Genomic DNA, 21409 nt, shown 5'->3' with positions numbered 1-21409 from the left:
TTTCATCAGCTGTACTATGCTTGTTGATATTTCTGCAGACATTGCTCTTCCTTATTGCCTGCAGTGGGGCACACTGTTCCCACTGTCTTGCCAATGGGTTTCAGCCCTGGGCAAGTTCACTATGGATTCAGTGTGACCAAAGAAATTGACAGCAAAACGTTCTTTGGGGTGAAAGGGTTATACCCAACTTTATTTCCAGGTGACAGATCAGTCACTAGAATCCCATTCACTCAGAGTGAGTCTGTATGCAGCAAGCCAGTCTCTGCCTCTGGGCCCCTCTTGCACAGTCGTCCTGCACAGCCATCCCACACAGCCGCCCTCTGGGCCTCTGTCCTCGGCGTTGCCACCACTCCAGCCTCTGCTCTGCTCTCCTGCAGCCTTGCAGACCTGCCACCATGTCGCCCAGGGCACTGGGCAGAGCTCTTTATATAGAGTCAACAGCCATGTATTGCCCACAGGTGTGCAGTGAGCTAGTCAACCAGGGCCAGGTGAGAATCCTGGCCACAGGAACTCTCATTTTATCCACACCACCAATCTGCCCTTAGTAAGGCTCTGAATTAAGCAAAGTAGGGCAGGGACTGTGCTCTGAGAAGGGAGGATGGTCTTCCAAGTTGACAGGACAACAGGAGTAAAAAAGGTAAGGAGGGTAGAAATAACATGCTGTGTTTGTGTGATTACAGAGAATTTGGGCTCAGTAGAACACCAAGTACCTGATAGGGGTCAGCTGAGGTAAGGCTGTGATGCTTGATTGTGGTCAGATGAAGGTGATCTTTTTATCACAGGCTTGCGTACACTGGATTCTGTCTTGTAGGCCATGGGAAACCTTACCAGGTTGAGTAACGTGGTCTGTTTTGCTTGTGAGTGAACTGATGACACACTAGTCAAAAAATGGAAAACTGGTTTCTCAAGTCCACAGTTAAAATGTTGTCTTTGCATATTTGGTGACATGCTAATACTTTAGGGGTATCCCATCAGTAAAATTTCTAGATCCCACAATCCTCCAGAATGTGTGCATCTGTACATGTTGCACACACACACACACACACACACGTGTTCATGATTTATGTATGTGTGTTGCACTCTAGCTAATATTCAGGGCACAATAAACACTTAGAACCAGATTCAATGTATGTGATAGTAGGAGTAACAGTGGTATTATATCAGGGTCCCTAGAGACCAGCTCTGATGTGTAGATTTGCATGCAGTGGGTTTACTGGGGGGGAGGGTCTTGGGGGTAACACCTGCGAGGGGATGAGACAAGCAGGATGAACCAAAGAAGAAGTTGAGTCTGGCACAGCTGAGGCTTCAGCTCACCTGTGAGGAGCCTGGCCAGCGTGGCTCCTCAGAGAGATCCTGAACTGAGGCCAGGGATCAGGCCTTTGTGACCTGACATTGCTGTCGGATGTGGGCCATCTCTGGGGAGTGGGTGGAAATCCTTGGAAAGGCCCTTAGATGAGAGCCTTCAGCAGCCAACACTTTTGGAAATGAGTGGTGCTAGGTAGCACACCACTAAACACAACCTCCCTGAAGATTTTTCTGTTTTTTTTTTTAACTCTCCTTGATTTTCCTTGAAATATGGCTGATAAGGAGCTAGCAGTGGGTCTGGGACAGACAGTGCTGCCATTTTCCCATGTTCACTTCTATTTGCATTATTTGTATCACTTGGAAACCCCTAGAGGTTTCTTCTGTTTTGTAGGAAATTTTTTTTTTATACCACTTGTGCACGTCATGAGGGTTAATTTAGCTAAGACGTAGACGGCGTCATCTTAAATCCACTTGCTCAAGCATACGAAAACTCTAATAGGTGACAAAATGGTGAAACCCAAGAGAGAGTAGGGCATTGACATGAATTCCTTCCTGTTGTACAAAGAGTGTCCCAGTAACGACCTACTAGTGGTTAGGTTCAGAAATAAAACTATGTCATCTTGAACTTCCAGCTTTGGAGAAAGTTTTTATATGGAATGAAACCAAGGGGCATTTTAATTGGAGGAAGGACAGTAGACTGGATGTAGGCCTCTGGTGGTGGTGATGGTGTCTCTGTGTGTTGGTAGCAGAGGAGGAATTCTTGCCCAGCGTGGGACAAGGGTGTAGGCCTAGAGGGTCCAGGTTCTCAGGTGGGCATCTAAGCCAGTCCTCTCCTGATTTTTGGTTTTGATTGGTATACACCATCAGTTAAAAAATGAAAATACCACTTTACTAATAGTAAGCATGCAAAAATAGAGGTTAAAAGGGATGAGATAAAGTGGGCATAAAGAATATCTGTAGAACAAGAAATGTAAATAGAAGTTGTAATATTTTTTCTAGTATGCCAGTGGATTATTATTATTGATTTGCTCCCCCCTTGACTTCTGAGGTAGATTTCTATAATGTAAGTTTTATACTAAAGGGGGAGAAAGTGCACTGGAGCTGAATTTTGACAATTTTATGAGTTTGACCTATGCAGCTGTTTAAATGAGATCATGTGAACTCCAAATATTAAAATATAAATAAGGTTTTAGAATGTAGATATGATGTTTTAAAATATTAAAAAAAACCATGAAGCGTGTGTGTGTGTGTGTGTGTGGTGTGCGTGTGCATGTGTGTGTCTGTTTTTTTCTTTTTTATTGTGTATGCACTAGCCAGGGTCATAATGACTTAGCATTTCCTCCTGTTTAGCAATTCTTCATAATTAGTGAAAAGGTTGGGGCCACACTGACACTATTACCCCTTTGTATATCTGACTGTAATTTATGGGCCATATCCTGCCTTATATTCCAGAAAGCTTTTGAATGTTCTCCTGTTGCTTATTTTTTTTTCTGATTCATAAATTTCTAAATCAGTTACATGCAGTTATTGAATGATACCTTTATTTATGTCATCTCAGCAATAATGAACCTGAAAAGACAAAACATTTTGTAGATGTAGTAAATTACTACATGTTCTTTTGCAATTTTAAATGTTTATAAGCATTCTTCTGGCAACACTCATCCTGGTTCAAAAACATTACCCCAAATCCATCTTGTGCCTGAACTTTAGATAGTTTAGCTTCCTTATTATCATCTTTTATTTTGTTAATAAAAATTCATTGTAGTTATATTCCCATTTTTATATTTAATAGTTCCCGCTCACAAAATGCTGGTTGCTTTGAATTTCTTGGAAGGAAATGGATAAATACATTTCAGGTAGCATTATTACCGCTTTTCATTACAGATAAAATTAAAAAGTAGCTGAATTTGGAACCAGTGTATAGAAGTTTTAATAAGGATATGGTAATAATTATGGTTGGGTTCCGAAGGACATTTAACAGCATCATCTGAAATACAGTTGATAATTTAAAAGGTAGAAATCTCATGTTGCTAGAGAGTGATGATTTTGAAAATAACAAAAAATCAAGGTTCTTTTTTATCTACAACAAATGATGTTTCCATTATTGAGTAAGACGTATATTGTCTTGAAATATAGTACCTTGAAATCTTTAGGTGATGTCATGCATAGTTGTTCTTAAATCTCATTATAACTATTTGCATATTGATCTTAACAGTAATTTAAAATAAACAATGTGGTTGTGTTTGACTAATCTTAACCACTGTTATCTAAAATATTTTTATTGGGAATCTGTTCTTTGTCACATATGACAAACGTTGCATAATGGGGTTACAATGGTAAGCAAAAGAGATTTGGCCCCTGCCCTGTGGAGCTTCCAATCTAGAGAGAAAGACTGGGCGTGAATCAGTTAATCATGCCAATATATAGAGACTAGAGATAGATTCTGTTCTCCAGTGTAATTGTGACTGGGGGTGGACTGTTAATTAAACAAATTGGTATAGCATAGAATATTAAAAAAATGATATCTACATAAATATTTCAGGATTTAAACGTGTTCTATCAATGTTTCATTGTTTATCAGTGTTTATCAGTTTGCCTATTAATTGATGTATAGTCAAGGCTTTTAAGCATCTGTCCCTTGTGTGACAATCCCTGTCACCTTCTTGGGCTAGTTATACCCATAAATTGTATTTTATGGTTGTTACTTTTGATTTACTTGAAATGGCAGGAGAGCGTAAAGGTATTTGGCAAGCCATCTAAGAGCAGAATTTGTCTAGATGTGTTTGATTTTTATTTCAATTTTACAAAGATACATGACACCTGATTTGGTGGTTTCTAAAAACAATTTACTTTTGTTCTGTCCAAAGCATTCAATCTACTGTCACTAAAAACATTCTTCCTTTGCCCTTCATATTGCATTAATTATGTAATATTTAATAAATCGAGAGCCCATTATCATAACAAACAGAAATGACATAAAGAGCCTTGGCTCACATAAAGTGGTTAGAGTGGGGTCTTGTGTGGGTGTGTTAGCGTAGCCCTTCTGTCGTTAGGGTGCAATGGCCAACAGTATGTTTTCCAGAGGGAAAGAAGATCCTCGGTTACTCTGGTGACTTGGTGAATGTAGGTTGGCTAAGAAATGTGTCCTTTATTGTTAGTGATAAGTACCAAGGAGTGTATAATGGAGGAAGAGTGCAGGGAGCTATAAGGAGGTAGGATAGGTAGCCGGACTTATTCTGGAAGCCACAGGAGGTGTTCCTAAGGAAGACATGGGCTGGGATAGGAGGAGAAGGAAGGCTGACCGGGTGAGGAAGGGTGGGTGAGTATGGAGTAGAGAGCGGCACGTGCAGAGCTCTGAAGCAGGCCAACGCTTGGCATATCAAGGAAGCAAAGGAGATCAGAGTGGCAGGGGCACAGAAAAGGCGGGAGGAAGGAAGGGTGAAGAATGAGACCGGAGGCTGAGGCAGGAGGCGTCTCACGTAGGGGCTTGTATGCGCTGCTGAGGTTCTGGGTGTTTCCCGAAACAGCAGGGCAACTGAGTAAAGCATTCATGTTTGTGTTTTAAAAGGGTTCGTCTGGCTGTTTGAAAGATGGAACGGATGGGGCATCAGTTATGTAGTGAATAGAGTAGGCTAAGAAATACTGTCCTTGTCCCCCAAATGGTTCATTTTACCCTTTTTGGGGGGGTTTCATCTTGCTATCTGATGAAATGGGTCCTCAAAATGCTTGAGGAAAACCAGAACTTAAATTTATCACATGTAAATCTTTTCAATACCCAGGAAAACCTGGACCTTTATTTTCTATAGGGCACTTTGCTTACCATTTTCTCCTTTTATGCTTATATTTATATTCATGATTTCAGCACAACATGTTTTCAAGACAATATAAGAAAAAGGAAAAGTTGTTCTTTTAAGCTTGTACCATGCTATTGACTTTCTTTGAAAGGACAACACGTGTGTTTATTTTATCACTAAGGGTCTAAAAATTAACCATGAAACATCATTCTCTACTTCTAAACTATGTATAACAAAGAAATGCTTTTTTGCAACTCCATCAATAATTCAAATGCAACTTAAAAGAAAGTAGGGCAGTGTAAGGAAAAAAGCACACTTGTTCCATAATTGAATCAATTAAATAGTATCAAATCCCATTGTCATTCTTCTATTGATGAAACAACTTCTGTTAACTACAAAGTCTAATAAAAAATAAGATCTCAGAATTATGAGGCAATGTCGTAGACATTTCCGTATTTTTTTTTTCTATCGTAAAATACAAATAGTGAGAGCAACCTTTTACTAGTGTGCAGTAATGAAGCAACAGCTTTTGAAAGGTGCTCTTATTGGGATTTTAGTAGTTTCCAAGGCTGTGCAGTAATAGCCCAAGCTATTTTGGAACTGTGCATACATTAGTGTTTGGTGCAGCATGATACAATAATGTGTGAAAAAGTATACGATCACACCTTGTTTAAATTTGCAGTTTTTGTGCATAATCCCACAGTGAGCTCTTGTCAGGTTTTGACTGTGTATAGGAGAAAAAGAGTTTATAGAAGCCTACATACAGATTGGGGTCAGATGTAAATATCTGACTATGAAAAGAACGTTTTTGAACTTGTACTTTAATTGTACAAAGGAAGTAGGTTTATATTACCTATAATATTTTGAACATCAATCTACAGTCCATGGAAGTTTCAGAATGTACATATATAACCATGTTAATGAAAATGTGTATCTGATCTATTTTGTAGTTGTAGAGTATGAATGAAAAGTGTAGTTTGATCTTTAAAAATAATGAACACACGGTAACTTATGCATTCATATTAATGTGGTTTCTCAAAATTGTCACCCAGAGAAGTAAATTCCTGATTCCAGTGATCCCTTGTTCAAAACATTTTGGAAAACTTCCTCTCAGAATTGCCTTTTGACGCATTTGCAAGCCTGACAAAACCATCCATCTCATTACTTTCTATTTGCATTTTATACCAAGATCCATCTTCCTTTTTTTTAATTCACCAGAGTTGGCTATAAATGTCTCTCTGAAATGATGAAAATGGCTAAAATTGACTTTCAAATTATGAAATTTGTCACCATTGAGGATATTTAGAAGCATGCATGCCTGTGTGCATTACAGACATAGAAGGCAGTTTCAAAAAGGGGTAGAAAATACCGTTGAGTAATGGCTGATCTTCTGAGTGCGTGAGTGGCGTTCCACGGTGGGCACTGTAAAGGGAAAGCACATTGGATGACATGGTATGTTTGTTTAAAAACCAGTCACATTACTTTTTAATGACACTGTGTATTAGTTTTACAATGTATACAGAGGAAAACGCAAATATATCTTTTGGAATGCAAGGCTAAAATCCCTTATACAATTAGTACTGTATTTTATTAAGACAATGAAAAGATTAAGCAGCTGAAAGGTTAATCCTATGTTGCTAGGTTCTTCAGATAATGGTCCTTACATAGGAGTATCTCTCTATAATTTAATTTTATTTAAATACTGCAGCTTATTACCTTATCTGTAAGTATGTGTATTCCAATTGTCATCTTACATAATTCAGACTTATTTTCATGTCATTTGAAGGTATTACTTGGTAGCATTTGAAATTTTCATTTCAGTTGACTTCTTGATGTAAGTAATTCACCCAGTTCTCAATACTATTAGCGTTTGTTTTTTTAGCCATCATTAAAGAACCCAAATAGTTACATGTGCTTGAAATGTAAAATAATTGAATTCCAATGTTTTCTAAATTTAAGAAATACATGTCCATCCATTGTATCTCACACAATGTTAATGTGTTAAAAGATTTATGAGTAAAATGAAAATGAAGTAGCAATGTTCATCTCCGAAACATTTACCATTTACCACACCCTTTGAACATCTTTATTGTGTTCTTTCTTAAATGGGTAGGAAATGAAAGAAAGAACTGCCATAGAGGATCACTTGAGTAGTTTCTATTTTCCGAATATTAGAATTAGTAGTAGTACTAATAAAGGGAGAGCAAACAATTCAAATACAATTTTGCTGTGATTGGCTTTTGGGTGACCCTGTACCCTGTACTTTCTGACTTCCACCTTTGGACATTAATAATAGGGAACAAATGCTTAGACTTTAAGAATGTCATTGGTAGCTCTTTGAAAATTGTTGGATTTATGTGCAAATCCATATTTGAATATGAAGGTCTGGTATACACTTCTGCACCACTTTTCAGAAGTATAACTCACCCTTTGGAGACAGTAAAGATTTGTTTAGCATCTTACGTTATTTTTGCAGACTAATTTGTGTTGCACTGATTCTTCTCTCCAGTTAACTACCTGTTAACATGTCTCTTTTTCTGGTTTCATAGTACTAAATGGACTTTCTCTTTCTGAATGCCTTTATTCTCGACTTTTCTAAAAGTGTTAAAGCATAGGGTTTATGCAGGAATTGTTCCAGACTAATAGCTACTTCTTTCTTATTAAATACCTTAGTTTGTATTAATGAAATTGGGTGCTGGTTTGGTTTTGCAAAAACAATGTTCATTTTCTTGAATGAGGGAACAGTTTTCTTAATTGAAGTATAATTGACAGGCAATATTATGTTGGTTGCTGGTGTGCAAACGTAGTGGTTCAATAATCACATCCATTACAAAATGCTCACCATAAGAAGTATACTTTGCATCTGTCACCCTACAAAGATACTACAAAATTACTGACCATATCCCCTATGCTGTACTTTTCATCCAAAGGGGGAACAGTTTTGTGGGATTAAATCAAACTGAACATGCACTACACCTTTAGTTCTTCGATCACTTTATGTTGCCTATTAACTGTCATGGATGCTTGACAACCAATGTCAGAATTGAAATTCCACTGAAGGAAAGCATAACATTGTGGTAATGTTCATTTGCAATATAATTGTTCACTGACATTTTCTAAAATCTGTCACAGATTAGAAAATAAAATCCCAGTCACCTTTTTGTTCCCCATTAAGGAAAGTAGATTCAGAAAGCTTGTATTACAAATGTATCATAGTACTCTGACCAAAAGTTAAGAGTTCTATTCTTGCAGGAGTTAGGCTAATAAGTAATGTTTATATAATACTGATAAACATTTCTCCATGACTGAGTTTTGAGTGGAAAACTTTGTTTCCCTGAGAGACTCTAAGTGAAAAAAAAAAAAAAAAAACAGAGCCTGTCCTCTGATTGTGTGTAGTGTGTGTGTGTGTGCGTGTGTAGACCCAGCTTAATACCAACTAATGCCAACATCTGGCAAAGAGATGGAGATCTGGGAATTTGTTCTTTGCAATCCTGGGACAAAGTGTTCTGATCTGACCAGCAAACATAACTGTGGACTTGAACTGGAATCTTCAGGGGCAGAAACGTCTTAAGTGTCTGGAAAATTGGCCTGTTGAGTCATCATGAAGGCACTAAAACAAAACTAATTTTAAGCAGGTCAAAGTTCAGTGATTCCCTCTGGAATTCAAACTTTTTAAAAGAGTCTCATGTTTAAGTGAAAAGGGTCAAAGTTGATGCACTGTTACAATGTTTTGAATGCTTTCCCTTAAGAACAGCCACCCAAGCTGGGATTAGCATGAGGAACTGCAAGGTTGGCACTTCAGCGTCTGGGATAAAAATATTTTAAAGCAGTAAATGCAGTCAGTACAGAGAGATCCCTGGGAGCCTTTCTATTCAAAAATGTGTGAGCTCAGGGCAGCGGTTGCAATGTAATTTAGGGCAGTGTATGCTTCATAGCTTCGGAGAATATTGCTTCCCACTAATGTTCCATGGGAGGATGGCAGGGTAGTAGTAATTTTAGAAGGTGGTATTCCTATCTGTCTTACATCGAAACTGCAGAATAAATAAAAGGACACATCAACTGAGCAAGAAATGTAACTATGGAAAAGTACCAGTGAATCTAAATTTGAACTGAACAGATACAAAATCAGCATGGGTGTAGGAATATTTTTAAAGAGGAAGCTACGGCAAAAGCAACTTCCCAGGGAGTGGACGGCGCAGGTACGTACCGTGTGTGACAGGCAGCCTGGAGAAAGCTGCAGGAAAGGGCCTTGTCAACAGTGAGGTGCTTTAATGATGGCCAGATGTAATGCTGTGGAATATTTGAATTGAGGGATTATTTCAGAAATGGGAAACATGGGAGATTTAATTTCAGTAACTGGCATTTAGATGATATCTAGATATCCTGAGGAGGCCAAGTCATTAGCGACTCAAAACTCCTTGCATGGCGTTGTACCCGGACTGCATGGGAGCCTCACCCTGAAGTGTGGGATTCTAAGACTTTTGATGTTAAAATGTCATATACTGCAGCTTAATGTGATTGCCTAGGCATTTTCTCAGTCTGCAGAGCTTGTTTTTGACTAGACTGAGATCTAAACAACATTCTTAGACATTAAGAAGAGCCTATCACTTTCTGGGTTGTGTCTAGGAAAGGGGAGAGGAACATTCACTCTGCCTTCACATTTAGAGACTCAGCTAAACATTCTGTGCAGCTATGAAGTTTGGCTGGTAGCCATAGACTGCTAAACTCCCTATAAAACTTTGGTGGTTCTTATTAGCTGTTTTATTTTTCCATAATACTAGTTGCAGAATCATTCTGTTGCTCTTCAGCATAAGCCTATGATACTTACTGTGAAGAAGCTTTAATGATTTAGTTGTTTATTCTATCCCTATCAGTTATTCCAATTTGAGGAATTACATGTTGCATTGTATTTACTGTGTCTCAAGAGATATGAACTCAGTTGTGTGTCTGTTTATTTTAATGCGAGAAGCCAGGCACATGTGATAATTTTTACCAAAACAGAACAGACACACATGAGGAAGGAGGGAAGGCTGGATTATTACTGTGGGACATGATGACTCTCTCTCTTATACAATTTTTAATCAGAAAGTGACCTGAGTTGGGCTGAAGGATGAGAAGATGTTACACATGTTCTGTATGTTTCCTTCACTAATACAGGTTAATACAAAGTGGTCTTTGATTTGAATTCTTGAATTCTGTTATGCTGATAACTGCATTATGAACACTGCTTATTTCAATGTAGTGTTGAAGAAAGAAAGATAAGAGAATCCAATATTATAAAGGTTAAATTAGAAAAAGTTAAATGTCAATGTTCTTAAGAACTGATGCTGGGATTACAATGCAGGGGGTAGTTTTTGGGTGAGTTCTTAGACTTCTTTGAATCTCAGTGATGAACTGGAAATTTACATTTTTGTGCAGGGAATTTCCAAAGCAACATTTATTTACCATGTGAACTGTATTAATAAATAGTTAGAAACGTCAGTATATTCAGTAGTATGATTTTTTTTTATATCAACATGACTACTGTTTATCACAAGTGACCTTTAAAAAAATAGTTGTTCCCCTGAACTTTTGCCCCTCTACCTGTCTTGGCAAGGAAAGGGTTTGAAGCAAAGAGTCTCAAATTTGTCTGACAGTAAAATACCCTGATCCATTTTTGTCTGCTTATGTCTCTAGCTCTGTCAGCTGTTAAACTTGTGCGAGCCGACTGCTGGCTCTTCATGCTGTGCTGATCCTTTTGTTTAACCGACATTTCTCCTCGCTTCCCCACTTAAACTAGCTATCAGAATCCTAGAGGTCAGCCCGAGAGTTGCCTTATCTCAAGCTCACCTGCAGCATGCTTTGAGGTAGGGCCTATGATTTCATGACAAATAGTCACCTCAGTGGGGAGCGGCTGAGCTCACCTCTATCTTCCAAGGGTTAACAGTAACCTATAATAATAATTTGGTGACACAAAATGCTTCTTTTTATGCATTACCTATTTCCAGAGGCCTAATTTGGGTTTGTAGCAAAATGGATATCGCAAACAGTCCAGCTTCCTGCTGAGAAGCAAAGCGGTCCTGGGAGACTTTCTGTTATTCTCTTGGTGGCATCTGGGAGGGGAGAGGAGCGCTGTGGGAGGAGTGAAGCAATTGTCAGTCGCTTACAGTGTGGCTGGGAGAGGCCGGGGTGGAGAACGCTTTTCCCAGGCAGAATAGCTTTATGGAATTGCTCTATCAGAAACTGAACTTTGTTCTATTGCGTTTGATAGAAGGCAAATTTTAGAACAAGGAAAACAGCAGAAGTGTTTACAACACATACCTTATTTTTCTGTATGATTTTCATACTTCATGCTCTAGCAACAGTGACAGCGCTTCCCCAGGTGTCAATACAAATATAATAATAAATACAGTGCCAGAAGAGTGTTCAACTTTAAGGGTCTGTTCAAAGTCTCAATTCCTCATGGCAGAACTCCTCTGGCTGCCAGAGTCAGTCCAGTCAGAAAAGCAGGCAAGGTTAGTCGGTTGTTGTGTGCCATCTTTAACCTCTTACCCTGTGTTCGAATCACCCAGTGCCTACCCAAAAAATGCCAGGCTCCACTCTTGCCCTAGTTTTTTTCACAAAAGAAAGCAAACACAAATTTATCACTATTTTCCTTACTTAAGTTATACCCAAGAGTATTTGTACTTTAAATAGAAACTTATGAAGGGTTGTTTTTCATAAGTGTTTAGACTTAGAATTTCTGGCTATGCTGGTAGTGAGAGATGGGAAAAGATGGCAATGTTATTTCACGGAAGGGGTCTTCCAGCGAGTCCTCAATTCACACCGTACAGACTAAATTACCATTACATCTAAGCAGGGAGCTGTTTTTAGCCCAAATATAGGTTGGGAAATGACCTGTATTTTAGAATTCAGTGATGGAGGTTATTTATGCACTTCTGTGCATAAATAGTGCATGGGCTCTATAGCAGCTCCCAGCTTTTGTCCTTGGCCTTGATGGTGCCTGGTTCCTGTTCCTGGTAAAGGAATGGGAAAACCTCGGGGCGCCAGGCAAATTGTCAAGAACGCCATCCCAGACTTCAAGTCCTGCTCCCACTTCAGTGCTTTGCTCCTTGCGTGTTCTCAGAGAGCGCAGGGTTCTCCTTGTTGTGCCGGTTCCCCAAGTGGCCAGCCTCGCCTCTTCCCTGTACCCTGGGGATGTGTTCTCACAGTGCCCGCTCCCCAGCCGCCCCCGGGAGCACCACGAAGGAGTAGCTGGCCTCGCTTTCCCACTCCCACTCCAAGGAGAGCTTTGGGCGCCCGAGCTTCTGTCACGTGCTTAATTTGCGCACCTCAGAAACAGCTTGCTCAGCTCTGCATTTTTGGCTCAGTGAACACGTCGAACATGTTCGTATAGGTGTTCATCTTGGGGTACACCCATGTAGACATAATAGATAAGGTTTCCCTTTTCATGCACTCAGTTTTTAAGAGTATTTAATGACTACTGGGAAAAAAAAACATTTTTTTTTAAATGTGCTGCAAGCAACAGGAGCATGGCATGCTTTTGGATTTTTTAAACAGATGTAAAAACTTAGAATTTTAAGGAGTTTCTGCCATAAAGGCTGCTTTCAGACACATTATATCTATCTCTTTCCTTGATTGACTGTAATTCATTATTGTAAGCATTCCTCTTTCAAGGCAGGAAGACTTTCTATCACCGTGGTCTAAGAGTTTGGTCACTTTTCTTAGGGATTGCTCACTCAGATCTGTAACAGCAGCTCCCGGAAGAAAACCAGAGAAAAGAAATAACATCAAACCTTCCATTGCAGCTTTTGTCCCATTTAAATTGCAACGATAATTTTGAAAAAATGTAAATGGGGTGATGATGTAAGATGGACTTTTAGTTCTCTTTTCAAAGTTTCTTCTGATTTTTGGTGCTTCTTTCAAAACCTTTTTCTAGAATGAGAGTGCATTCATGTTGTTTAATGTCCTTTGTTTTCGTGGTATTGTTTTTTGATAATGATTGGTAGGTAGAAATGTGCCAGGGCCATGCTTTGGGATCTGAGCCTCCTTTGGACCCCATAGGATGTCAATGGACTCATTAGGATTTAGCCAAGTTTTATGCATTATTCATAATATACATTCACAGCGTGTGCACTAACGACCGTCTCTCGTGTCTGCTTAGTCAGAGCCATTTGCATGCTGTATTATGGAGTCATAATACAGAGTGCATTTAGCCACATTTTGTGTATTATCCTTAATACATATTGTCATCATAGTCTGTTGTGGGGTATGTGGTGAATGTGTTTAAACAATAGCATGCTTGTGCTAGTACGTTTCTATAAAAATAAATGTATAATAGAAGTCTTGATGGAAGTAATTATTGCATATGTGCAATAATAGTTTCTAAAAAGCCATCATATTATTGCTAGTTTGCTTTTATTGTTTGATTATCTAGTTATTTGTTTTATGGAGTTTTATGCCTGCTGGACTGATGTCCTGAAATTTTTAATTTTGAAAACAATATACCTTCTTTATCCCTCTCCTATCTTACCTCATTAGTTTTCCTAAATGGGTATTTAAAAACACCATATTTAAAAGAGAGTTGATGAATAGGAAAATCATGTTTCCTAACTACCAGTTAAAGATCTGTAGGGTATTTGTTATAAAGAGCCTGTGTTCTGTGTGGCAAAAAGAACTGTTATACATGTGAGAAATCAACATCAAATCATCTCCATGTCCAGGATAGAGAAGTTCCCTGAGGTCTGAAGTCAACAGTGACTCTAATTCATTTAAGGAATTGGCACTCTATCTTTTTAGCTCAGACATCTTGCTTGCAGAATGGAAATGACCACTGTGTAATTGTGATAAGATGTCGGATTCATGATCTTTTCCTGAACAGAATATTAATTTGGAACAAAAAGAAAAATATCTAGAAATTCACCTGTGTGTCACAGCTGTGAAGAAAACAGTTTACTTAAAACTTTAAGCAATAATTTGTTGAAAAGTAATGCTATGATGGAAATCTTAGGAACAGATAATAGTAAAAGGATTGATTGAAATAGTAAAAGGATTGGTTGAAAAGAAAAGGATTGAAAGAAGGTTTCAGGTGTTTTTTCATAGTTTGAAGTCATTTGGTTTCTGGTTAGCTCCTAGTAAACTCATTTAGAATGTTCACTTGAAAACTCTGCAATTCATTTAGTGTCCTTCAAATCTAGTGCTTTTACATATGACTACTTCTTATTTCGTTATGAAACAGATTAGGAACAGATATGGAGTTGAAAGCATATAAAATATGGTCGTCTTAGTTTGGAGGGCCACTAGCCTTTTCATTGATAATGACACTTTGATTAGTAATCTGTTTATTTGCAATCACTCTTAGGAAGTTTATCTGTTTTGCTAGAAGTTATTGGTGAATTTGTTTCAGATAAGTGATCTCCCTGAAAATTTGAAGTATATGCATGGTAATGTTATAAACCACTTTCGTCTGTCTTCTCTTTTTAACAAGTTTTTACTATGAATCCACATAAAATGTCTTTTCAGTTGGTGTCTATATTCTTTGGGAATCTAGAGGAAATGTAAACTTGATGGAACATCTGGCTGATATCTTTTCTGCCTAGCTCACTATATTATTCTCTATTTCACCACTGAAATTCACACAGTTGTTTGGGTCATGTCTGCATGTTGAGAAGGCAATAGATTAAAATCTGCTTCTAGGTATAGCTCCAAATGTGAGGGATCGAATTACAAGTAACCAGACCTCAAAATAGGACAGAGACGGATATCGTACTCACCAAAAGCTATATATTTTGGTTGTTTGGATTAATACGAGTTTGCCAGATAAAGAGTTGTAAACAAAGTTTAGAGAGGTAGGTAAAAGGTGTGAACTACCTTCAACGAGCAATTTTCTGCAATACAGGGAGAGAAGGGATCTTAGTGGCTCCTGTTTTAACAAGCTGTATTCTTTCTACTTTCATTTGATATTTCCTCCCAGTAGGCTTACATACCAAAGTTGATCACTTTGTTCAAATTTTATTGTATAATTTAAATAGTTCCTCTGCACAAAATAGTCACATTGATTTTGGCTGTTTCTCCTTCAAATTTTTAGAAAAACCATTGATCCTTAATGTCTGGATGAAATGGCATGCCTGAAAATGTTTTGTTTATATTTGTATTTACAAGATACATTTATAAATCATATCACTAGAAACTAACTCAATTTTTTAAAAATACAAGTTTTTATATAATGGAGTGTTGAATCTAATTCAGCATAGCCCCTTTCAAAGATACTAAAATTGCTCAGAATATTTCAGGAACACCTCCCTTGGAGCTGCCCTAGAGCCTGAGGCATCTTCTTTTGATGACCTCAGTTGGGCAAATTTTCTAACTTTGAAGAAAGACTTTCCGTTTCAAAATAGTTAAAAGATATACTTGAGCCAAGTCTGGTGAGTAAAACAGGCGGGTAGTTAAAAGGGGAGTGGCAGGGGAGGGCAGCACAAATTGAGGAATTTTAGTGCCAGCTCTCTTTTCTTAGGTCTGTGATAAACCGGAGGATTACAGAACAGGGGCCTAAAACTGTCTCAATCAATAGTAGCAACAGGGAGATAAGTATACAGTTGAAGTTCAGTTCTTTGAAGGATCACACCTCCGTGTTATAGAGACTTAAAACTATGGCTTAAAATAGCTTTAAAATGTTACATCAATTTACAGTTATACCTTAACATAATCACAATATATTTCAAGTCTTTTTGTGTTTGGCTATTATAACAGACATGCAAAAATGTGTCCATTTTTAGATTGATGTGCCTGCTTTTCCCAAGGTATAAAAAAATGCAACCTTTCAAGACCATTAATTCTGAGCTAATTAAGTTGTCCAAATGGAAAACTAAATTCTGTCTTTTTTGGTTTTTCAGATACTAATCCAACATTTCCAGAATCCAAGTATTTTAAGTATAGATTTAATTTGTTTTTGCTTCCCAGTGGTCCAAAGTTGCTTCAGTTTTCATATTAATAAACTTCATTTTAGGGAGTTTCCTCATTTATTTGTTGACTCTTCAAGACCAGGTTGATCATTTGTGGACTGGGGCAGTTGCTGGCAAATAGATCATTTCCATACAAGAACAGTAAGAGACATTCATAATTTTGTATACATAGAGAGTTTCACTGCTAACTTCCATAGTAATACATTTTAAAAGGCCATCATTTTGGAGATTTATGTAATAATAAAGTGAATATTCACCTGATCATATAATTTTCATTTTGGGGTGGATCTGAGATATCACCATTTCCAAATCCCTCATTTTGATGCCCCCAAAGTTCCTTGGAAGGCCCCACTACCAGGAATAACATTAGAACAGTTGATGTAAGCTAGAGCAGGTTCAACAAAGAATGTTGGCTTAATAGAAAATAGTTAAGTACTATTTTCTGTTGTTGCAGATAATTTGAGAACTCGGGTTACTTAGGAAGTTGCCATTACTTGAGGAGGGTTAAGAAATGGAACAATTTTCCTAGAAAGGTGACTAAAGGGAAAAATTCAAATTAATGTGTATACTAAAAATAAGGTTTGGATTAGTCTGGATTAAGTCTCGTTTTTTAAAAATTTGAATTAAGTTGGATTTGGCCACTTAATTTCTCTGAAAGAATTTTTGCTACCTCCATAATAATGCAGTGAGTTTATCTGGATAACTTTAAAAAAATACAATGGAATCCTAGTAGTTTCAATAGAGTTTAGCAGTTCTCTTTATCTTAATATTTATGTCTACATTTGATACATGTTTTTTGTTTAAGACCTCTTCTCTTTAACCAGTTCTGCACAATTGTATATTGCTATTACAAACTGCAGTCCAGACAACAGACTCATTCAGCTAAATTTGGAAATTTATCCTCCCTCTTTTTCTCCTAATCTTCTTATGTCCTTCCTTACGTCCCTCCTAACGTCCTCCTTACATTCTCCCTCTTCTATGTTTTTGTGGTGTTTTAAATCCCTAAATTAGCTCTTATGATGAGTGGAGAAGGGCAATAAAAAGTGGCTTTCTAGGAAAATCCTAAATAGTATTTTTATAAGACTTCTCCCAGTTCTTATTGGCTTAAATATATTGTACCCTCTAGTCCCATGATATACCTCACCCAGTTTTGTTTTGCTGCTTCAGGAATAGCCTGGCAGGATGAGGATCTAAAGCCATCATGTGTGTGTGGCTTTTCTATATTCAGGCCATTTAATCTCTCTGAATTTCCCTTTCCTCCCCTGTAAAATTGTGTTTAACTTAGGATTTTTGTGAGAATTAGATGAATCAGTGATAGGAATGTACTCTGTAAGCTGTAACATTTAAATAAATGTTAGTTGCTCTTTCCTTGATTTGGTGAAATGCAGAACAGCAAGTATTGCAGCTAAATTTGCCATTCTTTTTTGTTGATGGGTTTATGATCTTTTTTGTGTGTTGTATACCTTTTGATGAAGTTCAAACTTTATTGCTTTTCAGCTGGAAGGGCACCAGTCCTGCAAGTTATACCCCCTAGTGAACAATACAAGGTCATTAGCTTGGAATAAGGTTTCTGGTGGTACCACAGAGTATGGGCCGTACCTCGTATGACCTTTATACTAGAATTCTCCTAAGTTTCTACTTCTTATTTTCTTTTACTCTTTCTTGAGTAATGGAAATATAAATTATAGTTCAGGCCTGGGGATGATGTGTGTATTTTCTTTTTGTTAATAGGTATGGGGCATGTAAATTGAGTAGTTACATCTCATTATTTTGATAACATGCTACAGAGATCCCAGTAGCCATGTTTAATGTTTGTTTTAGGAAATTTGGCACTGCAGACAAATTTATTTTAGACTGACTCCTTTGAAGAACCATGAATGAAGTGGTGGTGGAAAAACCCAATGTGGTAAAGTAATGTGATATATAATCTGACTTCAGGGGAGCCATTGGTGATCTTTCTTGTCTCGGAGGTTTTCTTTTTCTTTTTAAGTTCACTCCATATTTATTGCTTATTTCTGTTTTCTCTGGAGCAACTGGTCTGTAGATGTGGGCTTGGTCTGATAAGTTGAAATTGCCAGTGAAGTGACAGGGACAGCTATTTCTGGGTGTGGCACCTCTATCTGACCTTTAGGCAAGTCACTTCATCTCCTTTCTCCTTCATTCTCTCTTTCCTAGCTTATCAAAGAAACAGTGATAACATATTTCACAAGACTGTTCAGAGGAGTACATGAGACAATATATATACAAAAGCCCCAGTACTCTAGACTTGAACACAGCACACTGAAACCAACCTGCAGAATGAGTCTTTGCCTACCAAAAGAGACAAACTCAAATACCCAGGCTTTCCAGAGTGTTTATAAAATTTTCTTCAAGATTTTAAATTGGCTGATGGAAATAGAATTTTAGAACTGTGACATTGTTCCGTAACCCATAACCCTTCCTCCAAAGTCACTAAAGAAAACCTTTAGCCCAGGGCTGCTGGGTGAGAGCTTTAAGGTCACACAGGGGAGTAGGAGCATTCATTCTCAGCCCAGCCCAGATCTCTTCGCTCCCTTGCTGGGCTGTATTCCCCTCCCTGAACATGGCCAGTTCCATCATTTGGCCTCTTTTGGTGTTAACGGTGCTTTACAGAGAGAATGCTAGGATCCCAGCATCACCTCCTCTCAGATACGAAGGACTCTGGAGAGGCATCTGCCCTTTGGTTTCTTTCTCCCCTTGTGGTTATTTACCAAGCTGGAATCATGTTGAAACTTGTTGCAACCACCAGGAAACTCTTTCAACTTTTAATGGTTATCACCCCGCTCCTAATTAACAAGTAGCAAGCATGATAATGCTCTAGTAAGTTGGAAAGGCCTGTCAGACTTTAATATTTAGATGAAGAAAAGATCTCCAGCCATGGAAAAAAAAAATCCCTGTTGATGTTTTCCATAAAAGGGGACATACAGTTCAAAACCAGCAGAGCCAACTTCTGCCAGTTTGTGTACATGAGACCCTGAGAAATGGCTGTGAAGAGAGCATGTTAGTCACGGCTTACGTTAACACACAGGGTCCCCTCACGTTGTCGGCTTCCTTCTCATAAAAGTGCCGTATCAGGAGCCATAAGGAGGTTATTCTTTCCCTGTGTTTGACCCTGAAATTAAACAAAATTGATAGAAATGATTAAACTTGCATTTATGGACGTTTGTGATGAGGACAGCTTTCTGTAAACGAAGGTTTTGCTAGTATTATCCATTTTAATCAAATAAGTAACATGCCCCAAAGGAAAAGTAACTTTTAAAAATCATGTAAACTTAATTCACCATTTCTAAAATAATTGACGTTTACACTTATTACAGCTCCTGGTGACTCACTCTCTCAAGAAAAAGGAGAAGATTTTACTTAAGAGATCAGTAGGACAGTCAGCTGTCTAAGCAAAGCTAGCTGGCTAAGTGCTTATGTCTTTAGTCCCCCAGCTGCGAATGTCAAGAAAGAAAGTTCTTCCCTTGAGTCTCTTTAGATTGATTTAGCAACATTTGAAGAGACACAGATAATCTCCAATAGAGAAAATGAGAAGAAACATTGAGGTAGCATCCCCATTACCAACAGTGGTTTTTGGTAGACTTTGTAAACCAAATGATTGTGTCAGTGTCGTGTATCCAGAAGTCAGGTAAGTCATGTCCCAAGCCAGTTTACAACTTGTTTTAGTCTCTTCTTGTAGATTGTCTCAGCAAGAACACTGATACAGCAAGTTTAACTTTGCTTTTCAAGTGATCATGTCAGAAGTACCACTAGATGTACTAGTTCACCTTTTTCTCCTCAGATCCTTCATTGTTTTGGGTTCTCTCCATCTAGAATGACAGTATAAAGTGAAGCCTACTGTAGGCACATGTCCCACATAGGTAACACTTCTCTGGGAAGGTTGAAATCTCCCAAAATATGGCCCATGGGTTGGTGACTCAAGTACCTCCCATGGGCCACGCACTCTTCTTGGCACTGGGGATAAAGCAGTGGACAGAGCAGAGAGCCCTTGCCCTCAAGGAACTTAACATATAGTGAGTATGATAGAAAATAACAATAAATAAAGATATGTGAGATTTCCCATGAAGAAAAAATAGCATAATAGGATAGAGAGTGGTTCTAGGATCTAATTTAGTTGGAGGGGTCAGGGAAGAAGAAGGATCTAATTTAGTTGGAGGGGTCAGGGTCAGAGTTGAGATCTGAATGATGAGAAAGCAAGACTCTGTGATGATCCCAAGAACAGATTTCTCAGGAAAAGTAATAGCATTCATGGGGCCAGTGATGGGGGAGCGCCCAGCTTGTTGGGGGTGGGTGGGGAGCATGCTTTTCTCATATTTGTTAACACTTGTCACATCTCCTCTCTCGTGCACACGGTCAGCTCATGATCCTACTTCTTATTTCTTCTGCAAGATTAAAGGAACAAGAAGAGGACTTCTTCACATTTCTTTACCTACGTACACATACTCTGCCTTCTCCGTGTTCCTGTGTATAAACTCCCAGCAATCCTAGTAGAGGCTGGCTCCTCCCCCGGTGCACAGGACCCTGGAGGCTTTCCCCACCGGCATGCTCATACATTGCTCATGCTCCTTTCTCTCCTGCATCATCAACTTTTCTCTCTCTACTAGGTCTTTCTCCTCAATCTACAACTTGTTATTTCTTCCATTTTCAGAGGAAAAATATTCTTTTGATACTACGGCTCTCCAACTACTCCACATTTGTTTCCATCTCTTGAACTTTAAACTCCTATATCCAACTGCCTATCCAACTCTGTCTCCCCTGAATGTCTAATAGGCAACTTAATAAAATAGGCACAAAAATGAGCTCCTGATCTCTACCCACTGCTTCTCCTACAGTCTTTTCCTATCTCAGTTGTGGCAAATCTTTTCATTCAGTTGCTCAGGCCAAGTCCTTGAAGTTATCCGTTTGCTTCTCTTTCTTTAGTATCCTTGTCTGTCAGAAACCCTGTGGTCTCTACCTGCAGAATATATCCAAACGCTGACTGCTTCTTACCACTTCCTTAGTTACCAGCACAGTTCGAGCTATCATCCTCTCCTGCCTAGATCATTTCTCCTCCTAACTGGAGTCCCTGCTTCCACCATTGCCCATCTCTAGCCAATTTTTAACACACATCCAGAACGACCATGTGCAAATGTAGCCAGATTATGTTGCTCCTCTGTTGAAAGACTGTAACGGTTCCATTTCTCTCTTGGATCAATAGCTGTGTTTTTAAGGTGGTCTACAAGGACTTAACAATTCTTTACTCCCCTGCTTCTCAGACCTCATAGCTTAGTATCTTCCCTTTTGTTTAGCCTGCTCCATCCACACTTGATGTTCATTCCTCAGATAGTCCTCATATCCTCTTCTCTAGGGCTT

The 21409-nt window shown here is 38.4% G+C and overlaps 1 protein-coding gene across 13 annotated transcripts in view; it reads left to right on the top strand.

Annotated features, from left to right (window-relative positions):
* The window catches only part of SOX5 (SRY-box transcription factor 5), a 931123-nt gene that overhangs the window by 15679 nt on the left and 894035 nt on the right, over positions 1 to 21409 (top strand). For 3 of the 13 annotated variants that reach the window (XM_057491898.1, XM_057491899.1, XM_057491890.1), the window contains exon 1: positions 3367 to 9298. The exons of the other annotated variants lie outside the window; for them this stretch is intronic. The gene's annotated coding sequence lies outside the window, so the exon portion shown is untranslated. Of the gene's footprint in view, positions 1 to 3366; positions 9299 to 21409 lie in introns of those variants that run through there. 13 annotated transcript variants of the gene reach the window in all.

This window comes from Manis pentadactyla, chromosome 14 (genome assembly GCF_030020395.1).
Source record: "Manis pentadactyla isolate mManPen7 chromosome 14, mManPen7.hap1, whole genome shotgun sequence".
NCBI classification, from domain to species: domain Eukaryota; kingdom Metazoa; phylum Chordata; class Mammalia; order Pholidota; family Manidae; genus Manis; species Manis pentadactyla.
Note: the sequence above shows the minus strand (reverse complement) of the source record. Positions and strands in the feature narration are given on the sequence as shown.